The sequence below is a fragment of the Macaca fascicularis genome, chromosome 4 (assembly GCF_037993035.2).
Source record: "Macaca fascicularis isolate 582-1 chromosome 4, T2T-MFA8v1.1".
NCBI classification, from domain to species: Eukaryota; Metazoa; Chordata; class Mammalia; order Primates; family Cercopithecidae; genus Macaca; species Macaca fascicularis.
Window position 1 is genome coordinate 142,614,213 of NC_088378.1, and position 17,008 is coordinate 142,631,220.

Genomic DNA, 17,008 nt, shown 5'->3' on the forward strand with positions numbered 1-17,008 from the left:
GGAGGTGGAGGTTGCAGTGAGCCAAGATTTCGACACTGCACTCCAGCCTGTCTCAAAAACAAACAAACAAACAAACAAAATCTGTTTATGGTAAAACTCTCAACAAAGTACAGAAGAAACATACCTCAAAATAATAAAAGCCATATATGGCAAGCCCACAGCTATTATCACACTAAATGGGGAAAAACTGAAAGCCTTACCCCTAAGAACTGGAACAAGATAAAAATGACCACTGTCACCACTCCTATTCATTATAGTAATGGAAGTTCTAGCCAGAGCCATCAGGCAAGAGAAAGAAATAAAAGGCATCCAAATTGGAAAATAAGTCAAATTGTCCCTCTTTGCTGGTGTTGTGATCTTATATCTAGAAAAACCTAAAAGTCTGCCAAAAAGCTCTGAGATCTGATAAATAAATTCAGTAACATTGCAGTATACAAAATCAACATGCAGACATCAGTACTATTTCTATACACAAAGAACTAGCTGAGAAAGAAATTAAGAAGCCATTCCTATTTACAATAGCTACAAAAAATGCCTAGGAATATATTTACCAAGGAGGTGAAAGATCTCTACAAGGGAAACTATAAAACACTGATGAAAGAAATTGAAGAGGACATAAACAAATAGAAAGACATTCCATGCTCACGAATTGGAAGAATATCAGTAAAATGATCATACTGCCCAAAGCAACCTACAGATTCAATGTAGTCCCTACCAAGGACATACTTCATAGAGATAGAAAAAACAATCCAAAAATTCATAATGGGCTGGGCATGGTGGCTCATACCTGCAATCCTAGCACTTTGGGAAACTGAGGCAGGTGGATCACTTGAGCTTAGGAGTTCAAGACCAGCCTGGGCAACATGGCAAAACCCCATCTCTACAAAAATTACAAAAATTAGCTGGGTGTGGTGGCATGTGCATGTAGTCCCAGCTACTTAGGGGGCCGAGGCAGGAGGATCGCTTGAACCTCAGGAGATTAAGGCTGCAGTGAGCTGGTATTGCTCCACTGTGTTCCAGCCTGGGTGACAAAGTGAGACCCTATCTCAAAAATAAAAGAAAAAAATTCATATGGAACCACAAAAGAGCTCCATTCAATAGCTAAAACAATTCTGAGCAGAAACAACAAAGCTGGAAGCATCACATTACTTCTCTTCAAAATATATTACACAGCTATAGTAATAGCTTTGTAACTATTATAGTAGGAACCAAGTCAGCATGGTACTGGCATAAAACAGACACATAGACCAATGGAAAGAATAGAGAACCCAGAAATAATTCCATGTACTTACAGCCAACTGACTTTCAACAAAGGCACCAAGAAAGGACACCCTTTTCAATAAATGGTGCTGGGAAAACAGGATATCCATATGCAGAAGAATGCAGCTAGGCTTGTATCTCTTACCATATTAAAAAATCAACCAAAAATGGATTAAAAGCTTAAATGATAGACCCAAAACTTAAAACTACTAAAAAAGAACAGAGGGGAGATGCTCGAGAACATTGATCTAGGCAAAGATTTTATGGTTAAGACATCAAAAGCATAGGCAACAACAACAGCAACAACAAAAAAATAGGCAGGTGGGACTATATTAAACTAAAAATCTGCACCGCAAAGAAAACAACAGAGTGAAGAGACCAACTGTAGATGGGAAAAAAATTTTCAAATTATCCAACAGGGAACTAATATCCAGAGTGTACAAGGAACACAATCCAACAGTAAAAAAAATAAATAATCCCCTTAAAAATGGTCAAGGGATCTGAATAGAAATTTCTTTAAAAAAAGACACACAAATGGCCAACATGTGTGTGAAAAAAATGCTCAACATCACTAATTATTAGGGAAATTTAAAGCAAACCACAATGAGATATCATCTTACCCTAGCTAGAATAGCTATTATTAAAAAGACAAAAATGGTAGCCAGGATGTAAAGACAAACTCTTGCACATGGTTGGTGGGAGGGTAAGTTAGTACAGCCACTATGGAAAACAGTATGGAGATTTCTCAGAAAACTGAAAATAGATATATGTGATCCAGCAATACCACCACTGGGTATTTATCCAAAGGTAAGGAAATTGATGTATCAAAGGGATACTGGCACTCCCATGTTTACTATGGTACTATTTACAATAGCAAAGATAGGGAATCAACCTAACTCTCCATCAATGGATGAATAGATTAAAAAGATGTGGCATATATACACAATGGAATACTATTTAGCTTTAAAAAGAACAGAATCTTGTCATTTCCACTAACATGGACAGAACTGGAGGTTCTGATATTGAGTGAAATAAGCCAGGCACAGAAAGACAAATATTGCATGTTCTCACTCACATGTGCGAGCCTAAAAAAGTTGATCTAATCGAGGTAAAGAGCAGAAAGATAGTATCCAGAGGCTGGGAAGGGTGTGTGTGTGGGGGTGGGGTGGGGCGCAGGGGGCAGTGTTGGAGAGAGGTAGGTTAATGGGTACAAACGTACAGTCAGAAGGAATAAGTTCTAGTGTTTGGTAGCACAGTAGGGTGACTGTAATTAACAACAATATATTGTGTATTTCAAAATAACTAGAAGAGAAGACTTGAAATGTTCCCAACACAGAGAAATAAATGCTTGAGGTAATGGATATCCTATACCCTAACTTCGTTATTAGATACTATGCATGTATCAAAATATCACATGTACCCCATAAATATGTGCAAATATTATGTACAAATAAAAAGTCACACTCTATGTTTTATTTACAATTTTTGTCAATTATACCTCAATAAATCTGGAAAAAAAATGTATGCAATCAAAGTTTTAAAGTATATTCCCCAGTATGTGCAACTATTACTACATTGAATTTTAGAATATTATCATCACCTGAAAAAGAAACCCCATGCTCTGTAGCTATTACTCTCTTATCCCTGCTTGCCCATCACCCCAAACCCTAAGCAAGAATTCACCCCAAACCCTAAGCAAGAATTAATCTATATTGTATCTGTATGGATTTGCCTATTTTGGAAAATTCATATGTAAATATAATCATATATGGTCTTTTGTGATTAATTTCTTTCACTTAATGTTTCCAAGCATCATTTACATTATAGCATGTATCAGTACTTCATTGCTTTTTCCTACATTCCATGGATGTATCACTTTTTTTTATTTATCAGTTTATAGACATCTGGATTGTTTCTGTCTTTTGGCTAATAAAAATAATGCATCTATGAATGTTTATTTACAAATTTTTGTGTGACACATTTTTATTTCTATTGGGCATATACCTAGGAATGGAATTGGTGAGTCCTTTGGTATCTCCATTTTTAATCAGTTGAGCCACAGCCTGACTCCTTCCGAAGGGACTACGTAATTACACATTCCTGCCAGCAATGTCTGAGGGTTCTCATTCCTGCATATCTTTAACAACACTTATTATCTGATGTTTTGATTCTAGCCATTCTATGACTGGGAAGTGTTATCTCATTGTGTGTGTGTGTGATTTTTTTTGTTTTAGACAGTCTCGCTCTGTTGCCCAGGCTGGAGTGCAGTGGCATGGTCTCGGCTCACTGCAACCTCCGCCTCCCAGGTTCAAGAGGTTCTCCTGCCTCAGCCTCCCAAGTAGCTGGGATTACAGGTGCATGCCACCACGGTAGAGATGGGGTTTCACCATGTTGGCCAGGCTGGTCTCGAACTCCTGACCTTGTGATCCATCTGCCTTGGCCTCCTAATGTGCTGGGTAGAATTACAGGCGTGAGCCACCATGCCTGGCCTTCATTGTGGTTTTAAATTGCATTTCCCTAATACTGTTGATCATTATTTTGTGAACTTATTGGCTATTTGTATATCTTCTTTAGGGAAATGACTGTTCCTAACTTTTGCTCATTCTATTTCTTTTTTTTTTTTTTTATTTAGAGACAGAGTCTCACTCTGTCATCCAGGCTGGAGTGTAGTGGTGTGATCTTGGCTCACTGCAACCTCCGCCTCTTGGGTTCAAGCAATTCTTGTGCCTCAGACTCCCAAGTAGCTGGGACTACAGGTGTGTGCCACCACATCCAGCTAATTTTTGTATTTTTAGTAAAGGCAGGATTTCACCATCAGGCTGATCTTGAACTCCTGACCTCAAGTGATCCACCCACTTCGGCCTCCCAAAGTGTTGAGATTACAGGCGTGAGCCACTGCACTCAGCCTCCTGTGCTCATTTTAAAATTGGGATTATTGTGTTTTGTGATTAAGTTGTAAGAGATTGTTATATATTCTAGAAACAGATCTCTTGTTAGATGTATGATTGCAAATCTTTTCTCCTTTCCTATGAGTTTTTTTCACTTTCTTTAAAAAATTAATTTTTAAAACTATTTTAATTTTTTGATTTAAAGGTTTACTGTTAATTAGTAAATACACATATGGGGTACAGGGTGATGTTTTGATATATGTATATATTGTGGATCACTTTCTTGATAGTGTCCTTTGAAGCATACAAATTTTAAATTTGATGATATCTAATTTTTCTCAATATTATCTAATATCTTTTGTTTGTACTTTGGCATAATATCTAAGAATCCATTGTCCAACCTGAGTTCACAAATGTATATATATCTATACTTTTTTGAGATGGAGTCTCACTCTGTTGCCCAGGCTGGAGTGCAGTGGTGTGATCTTGGCTCACTGCAACCTCTGCCTCCTGGGTTCAAGCGATTCTCCTGCCTCAGCCTCCTGAGTAGCTGGGATTACAGGCGCATGCCACCACACCCGGCTAATTTTTGTATTTTTAGTAGAGATGGGGTTTCACCATGTTGGTCAGGATGGTCTCAAACTCCTGACCTTGTGATCCTCCTGTCTCAGCCTCCCAAAGTGCTGGGATTACAGGTGTGAGCCACCGCACCCGGCCAGTTCATAAAGATTTATCACCTAGGTTTTCCTGCAAGAATTTTTGTAATTTCACCACTAACATTTAGGTCTTTCTTCTATTTTGAGCTTATTTTTGTATATAGTGTGAGGTAAAGTCCTGTATTAGTTTCCTAGACCTCGTGTAACACATTGCCAAGATTTGATGGCTTAAAACAGCAAACGTGTATTCTCTCACAGTTCTGGAGGCCAGAAGTTTGAAATCCAGGTGCTGGCAGGATTAGTTTCTTCTGAAGGCTCTGGGGAAAGTTCATTCCATGGTACTTTCCTGACTTCTGGTAGCTGTTGGTAGTTGTTGTTCCATTGGCTTGGAGATACATCACCGAAGTCTTTGCCTTCATCTTCACGTGGCATCCTTGTCTGTGTCTCTTCTTTGTGTTTATGTCACATCTCCCTCTCTTTTATTAAGACACCAGTCATTGGATTTAGGTCCTACCCTAAATCTAGGATGATCTCTTCTTGGGAACCTGAACTTAATTACATATACAAAGACACCATTTCTAAATAAGTTCACATTCACAGGTCCTGGTGGTCAGGTCTTAGACAAACCTTTCGGAGTACACACTTCAACCACCATAAGGTCCCCTGCATCATTTTGTATGTGGCTATCAAGTTTCCCCGGTACCATTTGTTGAAAAGACTGTTCTTTCTCCCATCGAATGTGCTCAGCACCCTTGCTGAAAATCTGTTGACCATAGACACATGGTTTTATTTCTGAATTTCATTTCTATTGATCTATGTCTGTCTTACACAAGTACCACACTGTCTTGATTACCATTACTATATGTGATGTTTTGAAACTGGAAAGAATGAGTTCTGCTTTGTTCTTTTCTTCCTTCTTTTTATTTTTTAGAGACAGTTTTTTACCCTGTAACGCACACTGGAGTGCAGTGGCATAATCATGGCTCACTGCACCCTCAACCTTCTAGGCTAAAGCAATCCTCCTGCCTCAGCCTCCCAAGTAGCTGGGATGACAGGTGTGTACCACCATGCCCCACTAATTTTAATTTTTTTGTAGAGACAGGATCTTGCTGTGTTGCCCAGGCTGGTCTTGAACTGCTACTTGAACTTCTAGCCTCAAGCAATCCTTCAGCCTCAGCCTCCCAAAGTGCTGCGATTGATTGCAGGCATGAGCCACTGTGCCTGGCCCTTTGTTCTTTTTTTCAAGATTGTTTGCATAGTCTGTGTCCCTTTAATTTCTTTATAAATTTATAATCAGTTTGCAAATTACTATGAAGAAGTCATTTAGGAATCTGATAGGGATTGTGATGAATCTGTCAGTTTGGAAATATAATCATTGAGTTATATTAAATATAATCCATGAACTTTACCCCATTTATTTAGATTTTTAATTTCTTTCATCAATGTTTGATTTGCACTTCTTTTGTTAAATTTGCTTCTAAGTATTTTGTTCCTTTAAAGCTATTACAAATGGAATTGTTTTCTTAATTTCATTTCTGGATTTGTCATTGCAAGGATTTAGAAATATAATTTATTTTTGTATACTGGTGTTATATCCTTTATCCTTGCTGACTTAGTAGTTCTAATAACTCTTCAGTGGATTCTTTAGGATTTTTATATAAAAGATCATGTCATCTGTGAATATAGTTTTACTTCTTTCTTTCCGATCTAAATATACTTTATTGCTTTTTCTTGTCTAATTATCTTAGCTATAACCTTCAGTAATGTTGAATAGACATGGTGGGAGTGGATATTCTTGTTTTACTGCTGATCTTAGGAGGAAAGCAACCAGTCTTTCACCATTAAATATTGATATGGTTTGGATTTGTATACCCGCCCAAATCTCATGTCAAATTGTAATCCCCAGTGTTGGAGGAAGGGTGTGGTGTGAGGTGATTGGGTCATGGGGGTGGACTTCCCCCTTGCTGTTCTCATGATAGTGAGTTTTCATTGAGATTTCGTAGTGAGATTTCGTTTTTTAAACGTGTGTGCCACCTCCCCCTTCTCGCTTCTTTCTGCTCCAGCCATGTAAGATGTACTAGCTTCCTCTTCACCTTCCACCATGATTGTGTTTCCTGAGGCCTCCCCAGAAGCAGAAACCTGTATAGCCTGCAGAACCTTGAGCCAATTAAACCTCTTTTCTTTATAAATTATCCAGTTTCATGTATTTCTTTATAGCAATGCATAAATGGACTAATACAAGTATGATGTTAGCTGTAGGTTTTTTATAGATGCCCTTTATCCAGCTGAGAAAGTTCCTTTCAATTCCCAGTTTTTTTTTTTTTTTTTTTTTTTTTTTTTTTTTTTAGTAACGTGGTCTCAACACATTGCCCAAGATGCCCTTGAACTTCTGGCCTCAAGCGATTCTCTTGCCTCAGCTTCCTTGAGTAGCTGGGACTATAGACACATGCCACTGTACCCACCTGTTGACTGTTTCTATTATGAAAAAGTATCAAATTTGGTCAAAACCTTTTTTCTGCATCTATTGAGATAATCATGGGGTTTTTTATTCTGTTGATATTATATATTGCATTAATTGATTTTTTGGATGTTAAACTCACCTTGCATTCCTAGAGTAAATGTCACTTTGTCATGGTGTATAATTATTTTTGTAAGCTGCTGGGTTGTTTGCTAGTATTTTCTTGAAGATTTTTCACATCTATATTCATGAATAGTGATCTGTAGTTTTTTTTGTGATTTTTTTTGTCTGGTTTTGGTACCAGCCTTATAGAATATTCGTTATAGAATATGTTGGGCAGTGTTCCTTTTTGGAAGAGCTTGTGAAGAAATGGTTTAATATCAGTTATTCATAGATTAGAGTTTGAGTAGCATGGTGACAAGCCTAGGATAATTTTTTTAGACTTTTATGGATGCTCTGGACTGAATGTTTGTGTCCTCAATCCCCCACCCAAATTCCTATGTTTAAACTTAATCCCCAGTGTGATGATATTTAGAGGTGGGGCCTTTTGGAGGTGATTAGGTTATGAATGCAGAGCTCCCGTGAATGGGATCACTGCCCTTATCAAAAAGACCCCAGGCAGTTCTCTTCACTTTCTGCCATGCGAGGTCACTTGGAGAAGACACAGGTTTATGAAACAGGAAAGGAGCCATCATCAGACATGAAATTAACCAACACCTTGCTCTTGGACTTGCCAGCCTCCAGAACTGTGAGAAATACATTTATGTTGTTTATAAGCCACCCAGTCTAAGGTATTCTGTTATAGCAGCCTGAGTGGACTAAGACAGTGGGGGTATGTGGTGTTATTTATTGGTTTTTGGCCATAGTTACTGGTTCCTAGCTCCTATATTCCCTCGGTACAGTCTTTTGTAATAATGTTGGGTGTGTTAGGCCTCAGCAGGCCTCAGGAATCAGAATCTCTCTTCTGGCCTCATTTCACCTGCCCCAAGGCAGGACTCTAATCTTCTGCCTTTCTGATTATGGGTCTTAAGACCCTCTCCACAGAGGGTCCCACACTATACCTTGGGAGAAGGAATGCTGGCGTCATGAAGCTTCTGTAAAAACCCAGGAGAACTGGGTTCAGGGAGCTTCCAGATAGCTGAACAAGTGGAGGTTTTAGGAGGGTGGTGTGTCCAGGAAGGGCATGGAAGCTCCATGCTGCTTCCCAGATACCTCATCCTACACGTATTTTCATCTGTATCCTTTGTAATATCCTTTATAATAAACTAGTAAACATAAATGTTTTCCTGAATTCTGTGAGTTACTCCAGCAAATTAGTGAAGCCCAAAGCAGGTGGTGGGAACTCCTGTGATTGGTGTCTCATGTGGAGTAGTCTTGGGGACTAAGCCCCCAATCTGTGGGATATGATACTATCTCCAGGTAGATAGTGTTGACGTTGAACTGGAGGATACCCAGCTGATTTCCACTGCTTGGAGTGTGGGGAAAAACCTCCATACCTTTGGTCACAGAAGTCTTCTGTGTTTATGATTGTTGTGGTAGTGTGAGAGCAGAGGAAAAATGTGGTTTGAGAGAGAGTTTCCTAAAATAGGATTACAAAAGCATAAATGTCACAGATGCTCTTTCCAGAAAATACGTGCATATACAAAGAAATATAAATATTAGTATAAAATCTTAGTGTAGGCCGGGCGCAGTGGCTCAAGCCTGTAATCCCAGCACTTTGGGAGGCCGAGATGGGGGTATCACGAGGTCAGGAGATTGATACCATCCTGGCTAACACGGTGAAACCCTGTCTCTACTAAAAAATACAAAAAACTAGCCGGACAAGGTGGTGGGTGCCTGTAGTCCCAGCTACTCGGGAGGCTGAGGCAGGAGAATGGCGTAAACCTGGGAGGCAGAGCTTGCAGTGAGCTGAGATCCGGCCACTGCACTCCAGCCTGGGCGACAGAGCGAGACTCTGTCTCAAAAAAAAAAAAAAAAAAAAAAAAAAAAAAAAAAAAAAAAAAATCTTAGTGTATACACAGGTCCTCTGAAGTCTTAGAAATCTAGATTTAAAAAAATCTTAACAAGAGAAGTTTTGAGCAATCATTTCACCATTTCACAATGCCATTCTACTTATCTGATTATAAACTGATCAGGGAAAAGCTGTACTTCATAACTGACTATCAAAGGAATAAGTTGAAAGATGTAATTAATTAGTCACTCATTCATGCAACCAAACCCAAGTGTCTATGATGTACCAGATGCAGTTTTAGTCTCAGATTACGGCTCTAGGAATTGACTTTTTTTCATTCTTTTTCCACTCTATCTTCCGGTGTCCCAGCACCTGAACCCTCTTTCCATGTTAGGAGAATTTCATACTTAAAGAGTCTGATTTCATACTTAAAGAATTTCATACCTAAAGAGTCGTCGTAGGAGGCAGACACCAACTCCTTCCACAAAAGAGAAAAACTCACTTTTCCAAACATTCTGACAGCTGGATATGGGATGAGGCTTAGGTTCCACCAACAGATAACCATTTGCTGGATTCTGACTCGGCCTGGTGACACAAGCTGGTACTGTGCACACATTTTAGTAAGTGTGGTGTGAGTGGCAGCAGCGATGTCCAATTGCCAGGAGCAGCTGTGACAGCAGTTCTATCTGCAAGGTCCAGTGTCTAGCTTTAGAGTTCCATTGGTATGAACAGTGACATCTCTGCCCAGCATCAGGGGCAGTGATTCCTATGTGAGACTCCGCCTAGGATGGGATTATAGATTCAGATCCTAGCTATGTAGCTTTAAGCCTATTCTCACAGGCCTTCCCAAAATAAAATAAACGCCAACCTAATGAAGATAGATAGATAGATAGATAGATAGATAGATAGATAGATAGATAGATGATAGATAGACAGACAGACAGACAGACAGATAGATAGATAGATAGATAGATAGATAAAGTCCTTTATGTTTAAATTAGAAAAAATCGCATTTAAATGTGAACTTAAGACCCTTTCCCACCCTAGGCACTGTTGATCGCTGACCTCAGTGGTTCCCACTCTGGCTGATCACCAGGATTCCTTGTAGGTTTGTTACAAAATACTCAGGCCTTTCCCCAGTCCCACCATCTCAGAAGTGGAACATGGAGCTCAGGAATAACAAGCTGCAGGTGAGGCTGACGCACAGCCACGAGGGAATCCTGGTCTACATTCTTGCTACTAAAAGTGTGATCTGAAGACCATCAGTGTCTGCCCCAACTTTTTTATAAACACAGAATCTCATTCTCAACTCCAGACCACCTGAATCTTAGAAAGTTGTCCAGGTAATTCCTATGCACACTAAAATTTGAGATTCTCAGATTTACATACTTTCTAGATGTGGTGTTAGAACTGTGCAGTCTGCTGTCGGAGTGTGTTCTGATGAAATCCCTTAGCACTGAAGGTCCAGGGTTCAGTCCATGTCCTTTTTCTCTTCTATAGCCATCACTCCCTTGGTGACTCATGCATGCTCTATGCTTTAAATATCATTAATATGGCATTAGCTCCTAAATCTATTTTCCCAGCCCAGACATTTCTCCTAAATTCCCAACTTGCCTCACTTGAATGTCTGACATCTGAGATTCAACATTTCCTAAATTGAATGCTTGTGGTGCCCCCTCCTCAGATATGCCCCTTTCAGAATTTTCCCCATCTCTGCTGACAACAACTTCATTTTTCTTCTTGCACAGTCTGAAATTTTGGGGTTCCTCTTTGACTCCTCTTTTTCATACCCCAGACTTAATCTATTAGGAAGTGCTATGAAGTCCATATTGAGAATATGTATGGAATCCAATCACTTCCCACTCTTTTGTCTGCTCACACCCCAGGCAAAGCAACCAGCATCTCTAGTCTGAAATACTGCACTAGTTTCCTACAGCTTTCCCACTTTCTCACTCACCCCTCATCTCTCAATTCTGTTCTCAGCATAGCAGCCAAAGTGATCCTTTTAAAAGATGTACCAGTCTCTACTCTGCTGACAGCTGTTTTGTGTCTCCCCCATCTCACTCAGAGCAAAGTCAAAACCCTTCCAGTATCCTCGAGCCTACGTGATCTCCCCAAATCTCTGACCTTATCCCAATGACTCTGCTGCAGCTATCTTACCCCCCTTTACTCTTCCCACAACACAGATGTGCTCCTGTTCTGTTGCCTTTGCACTGGGGGTTCCCCTGCATGGAAAGAACCTGCCCCAGACATCCTCATAGATAATTCATCTTTTCTCTAAGGTCACATTCCCAATGAGACACACACAGACCATTCTAATAAAACAGCCATCTTCCCTGTCCCCACACACCCACAATCTGGATCACCTGCCCCACAGCCTCAGCACCTTTTGCCAGAAACACTTTCCTTAGTTACTCTGCTTATAGTTCATAGTCTGTGTTTTCCCACTAAAACATGTGCCCCTCAAGGCCAGCAATTTTTGCCTGATTTTAGTTTCCAGATGTAAAACTAGCATTTCATATAGCCAGCACTCAACAAATATTGGCTAAATGAATGACCAGTGTACAGCACCTCCCTATTCTAGAAACAGTATCTTTATTAATGTAGCTGCAGACCACATGTTGTTTTGTGGCAGCTACAGTGAAACAACCGCTCATGTTGACATCAGTGCCGCCTGTACTTTTCTCACAAGTGCTGTTCTCGCCTCCCTCCCACACCAACCCTCATATACCATAGCACACAATTATAGTTCCCTTTTCTGGAAAAAAAAAAAAAAGTGATCCTAGGCTTATGGACCCTATTTTCCAACTGTGAATTGGAGTCTAGACATCCATGAGTTTGGATTTGAACCAGCACTAGGATTATTACAGCCAAAGGCAGGGAGGGGGGTAGGTGAACCAAAAATAAATTCCTGTTAGAAACCTAACAGGAGTTTATCTAAGGTGAGAAACCGGGATCTGGTCTCTAATTCCAGAATTTGATTTCCTGAAAAAGATAGGGGAAAAGATGGAAAGAACAATCCAGGAAACAGCTTTGGAAGGACAAGAGCTGGATGGGTCTAAAAACTGGTGTCTTGATACCACAGAGACTCCTGTGTGCAGGGGCTACCCCAGGCCTTGTGAGGACAATGACAGAAAAAGTAACTCCTACTGCTGTGACAGAGGAGATTGGAGACTTGGAGACCAGGACTCAGATACAAGAACAAGAACAGGCATAGACTTCTGTCAAAACAAAACAATGAAAAAGATGGGGGCTGAGGGCCAGACGCAAGCCTGAGCCTAGGCTGATCTGACTTAGGTCACACAAAGCCCTTGCCACAATCCTAGAGACAGGATAAGGCCTGGCCCCTCTCCTCCTATACCAAATGCTCTTTGTCACACATTCTCCCTTTATCCAGAGCTAGGAGTTACGTCATCGTTTCTCAAACGTTTTGGTTTGAGGATCTCTGCATGCTCTTAGGAATTAATGAGGACTCCAAAGGTAATTTTATGTGAGTTATATATGTTAACATTTACTATACTAGAAACTAAAATTATTTATGTTATTAATTTAGAATATTAATAATGCATTGCAAGTTAGAAATATTTTTATGCAAAGTCAGTATTTCCCAAAATAAACAGTATAGTGAGAAGAGTGCATCTTTTTACATTTTGTATGTTTGTAAATCTTATGTATCTCATTAGAAGATTAATGAATTTTCATCTCCTTTTCTTCATTTAATCTGTTATTTTGGTTGAAGTGTATGAAAAAAAATCCATCCTCACACAATCATATTTTTGTTGCTATTCTTGTTTTGGATTTTGTGGGGGGTTTTGTTTGTTTGTTTGTTTGTTTTGGAGATGTGGTCTCATGCTGTCACCCAGGCTTGAGTGTAGTGGTGTGATCATAGCGCACTGCAGCCTTGAATTCCTGGACTCAAGTGATCCTGCCAATTCAGCCTCATGAGCAGCTGCGACCACAGGCATGAAACACCACCACAGCTAATTTTGTTTATTTTTTTGTAGGGATGTGGGTCTCATTCTGTTGCCCTGGCTGGTCTCGAACTCCAGGGCAGAACTCCTAGGCTCAAGCGATTCTCCTGCCTTGGCTTCCCAAAATGCTGGGGTTACAGGTGTGAGTCACCTCGCTAGGCCAGGAATGTTTTCAATACCATTTTTAGAAAATTGTGGATATTCATCCTTGATACTACACTAAAATGATAGAAGTGTTAGCTTCTTAAAGGTTATTTGTAATGTGGAACATGAAACTATCAATAACTGTTTCACATGCTGTTACATTAAAACACATAGGTCTGTCTTCCACATTGAATGCATCTTGTATAATACATGACTTTAAAGAAAAGAAATACAATTTCACCATGTTATGTCTTCCAGTGTTGACATATTTAACTACAAGTTATCAAAAAATCAATTTTTTAATATTACCACAGATATCACCAGAAAAGGTTGTTAAGTATTGGGAAGCCGTCAGGCTTACAATGGTGGGTACAAGTTCTCCAGGATTCTAATTTTTCTCTTGAGAGCTCGCCTTTTATCATTGGGAATAATACTGTCAGTGGATTATGTGGAGGGGACAGGCTCATGTTCATTTTTGAGAAAGTGTCAGCCAAATATTCAAGTCTAAATGATAATCATTTCTGTCATTCATTCTTTCAAGTAAAAAGGATATTCCATAAAAAATAGACTAGTACAACTCACAAAATGATTTTGTAGACACGAACATTTTAATTCGTTTTTGTTTTAAGACAGGGTCTCACTCTGTTACCCAGGCTGGAGTGTAGTGGCACGATTTTGGCTTACTGAAACCTCCACCTCGCGAGTTCGAGTGATTCTCATGACTTAGCTTCCCTAGTAGCTGGGACTAAAGGTGTGCACCACCATTCCTGGCTAATTTTGTATTTTTAGTAGAGATGGGGTTTCACTATGTTGGCCAGGCTGGTCTTGAACTCCTGACCTCAAATGGTCCACCTGCCTAGACCTCCCACAGTGCTAGAATTAATTGCAGGTGTGAGCCACTGCGCCTGGCCTCAAACATCCTAATTTGGAATGTGGTAGAAGTACCTTATATGTACTTACCATTAATCATTTAAGATATATTAAAATGTGGATTCTGGAAGAGAGATTTAATAAAGTTAATCATTCTTTGATACTTCAACCAGGACATATTTAAGCGAAACCTGTTTTTTCTTCTATAATTAAGAAGTGGTTAAGAATATAATAGCTACTATTTCAGTTTGGTACCATAGCCTCCATTCTTGTCAAGTTTTACTTTAGTACAAATAATGTCTTCATTATATTATAAAAATAGTTTTAACCTTGTGGATTTATGAAGGGGTTTCAGCAGCCCACAAGGGTTCCACAGACTGCACTTTGAGAAATCTTGTTCTGGGTAAACTATGGAGGGTTCTTGACTGGTCCTTTGCCTCTTCATTTCCCCCAATTTTTCTCCCCGAGCAGGACTCCCTGCATCTCAAAACTTAGCTAGCGCTAAATTTGCCCTGCCCTGGGCTCTTATAGAAGAGAACCTATCACCTGTAGATTGGATGCAGAGAGTGTCCTTAGTCTGGGAACAGAGGTAGCAGATACGTTTCCCCTTTAGAGCTGGGAACGGTTTGTGCCTGAAAGCACAAAATAGAGATTCACTCCTGACTCACTTTGATTTTGCAGTCTCTATGATAAATAGTATTGGCTGTTTCATTTTTGTTTTTTCCAAGATGGAGTCTCACACTGTCACCCAAGCTAGAGTGCAGTGGCATGATAATGGCTCACTGTAGTAGTGAACTCTCCGGGGGCTCAGGTGATCCTCCCGCCTCAGACTTTTAAGCTGGTGGAAATACAGGCACTTGCCACCATGTCCAGCTAGTTTTAAATATATATATATTTTGTAGATTTTAAACATATTTTTGTAGAGATGGGATCTTGCTATGTTCCCCAGGCTTGTCTCAAACTTCTGAGCTCAAGCGATCATCCTGCTTTGGCCTCCCAAAGTGCTGGAACAGGCGTAAGCCACCACAACCAGTCACCCTTTCATTTTAAATGCGTCTAATGCACTTGACTTGAGGCCCACATAGCACCAAGATCAGTTACCTTAATCCATCAGGCTGCTATAACAAAATACCCTAGATTAGGTGGCTTATAAGCAAAAGAAAGGTATTTCTCACATCGCTGGAGGCTGGGAGGTCCAATATCAAGGTGTCATCTAACTCTGAGTCTGGTGAGGGCCTGCTTCCTCATAGCTGTCCTTTCACTGCACCCTCTTATGGCAGAAGGGGCAAGACAACTTTCTAGAATCTTTTTTATAGGGTACAAGTTCAATTCATGGGAGTTCTGACCTCATGACGTAATCACTTCCTCTAAAACCCACTTCCAAATACCATCTCACTGGGGATTAGGTTTTCTTTTGAGAGGAGCATAAAAATGTCTATGGCAGTAGAGCTGTTTAACAGAACATTCTGTGATGATGAAGTTGATCTATATCTGCACTGTCCAATATGGGAGCCACTAGTTACATGTGGGTATTGAGCACTTGGAATGTGGATAGTGTGACGGTTGATTTTTTAAAGTTTTATTCAATTAATTGAAATATAAATAGCCATGTGTAGCTAGTAGTTACCACTTTTGATAGTGCTTATCTAGAGTGCTCTTAGTTTTCAATCTCCCCCACAAAAAAGATACGTTTTGACTCCTAGATTGAAATACATTAAAATTACCTTCACATAGAACCCTTGGATTTGGTTATGTGGGTCTTAGACATATTCCTAAAATACAGCAGGCCTAAGAAAGTTCAATATGTATTTTAACAATTAGAGTGTACATACAGATTACCAAAGCATGATTTATCAACTCAAGGTCATACATTTTCAAAAATGCCTATCACCAGAGCTAATCCTTGTCTATATTTCGTTAAGACTCTTGGTATTATTGTTTTCTATAACCTGATGAACACAAGGAGATATATAAGTCATTACTTAGCCCAAGATAAAGTATTTATTGAAGGTGCCATATAAAATATCTCATAGGCTTTGTAGACATATTTTAAAATTATAAGCAAAAGTTTTAAATTTTTTCTTTTTCTTTTTTGAGACAGAGTCTTATTCTGCCACCCAGGCTGGAGTGCAGTGGGGCAATCATGGCTCACTGCAACCTCCGCCTCCTGGGTTCAAGCGATTCTTCCACCTCAGCCTCCCAAGTAGCTGGGACTACAGGCATACGCCACCACACTTGGCTAGTTTTTGTATTTTTTGGTAAATACACCATGTTGACCAGGCTGGTCTTGAACTCCTGACCTCAAGTGATCCGCCCACCTTGCCCTCCAAGAGTGCTAGGATTACAGGCATGAGCCACCACACCTGACCAGGTTTTAAATGTTAAAACTCCACCTTAGAACTCTTTGCTTCTTGCTCATTAGCCCCAGGTTTCACCCCCAGCTTTCTCCCCAAATCAAACATATCTCTCTGTTTCTCTTCACTCAGGGACTTCCCTGTCTTCATATCATCTGTACCTGGATGAAAATATATGTTAAGTTTTACAATCGTGAAGTACAAAAGGATTCTCTAAGCATGACCCAAAGATGAAAAGCCATAAATAAAAAAAAAACTTCTCTATGTCAACCACAAACTTACAAATATACAAATATATGCCGGTGATCAAATTTAAAGACATGTAAAAAAATTGGAAAGACGAAAGGTAGCATATTTCAATGTCTTTCAGCCAAACACCACCAGGAACACCCGTAGTTGAACAACTGGGGTTTATATTCGTTGCCACAGAAGAGAATGCACACCATCTTAGCATGA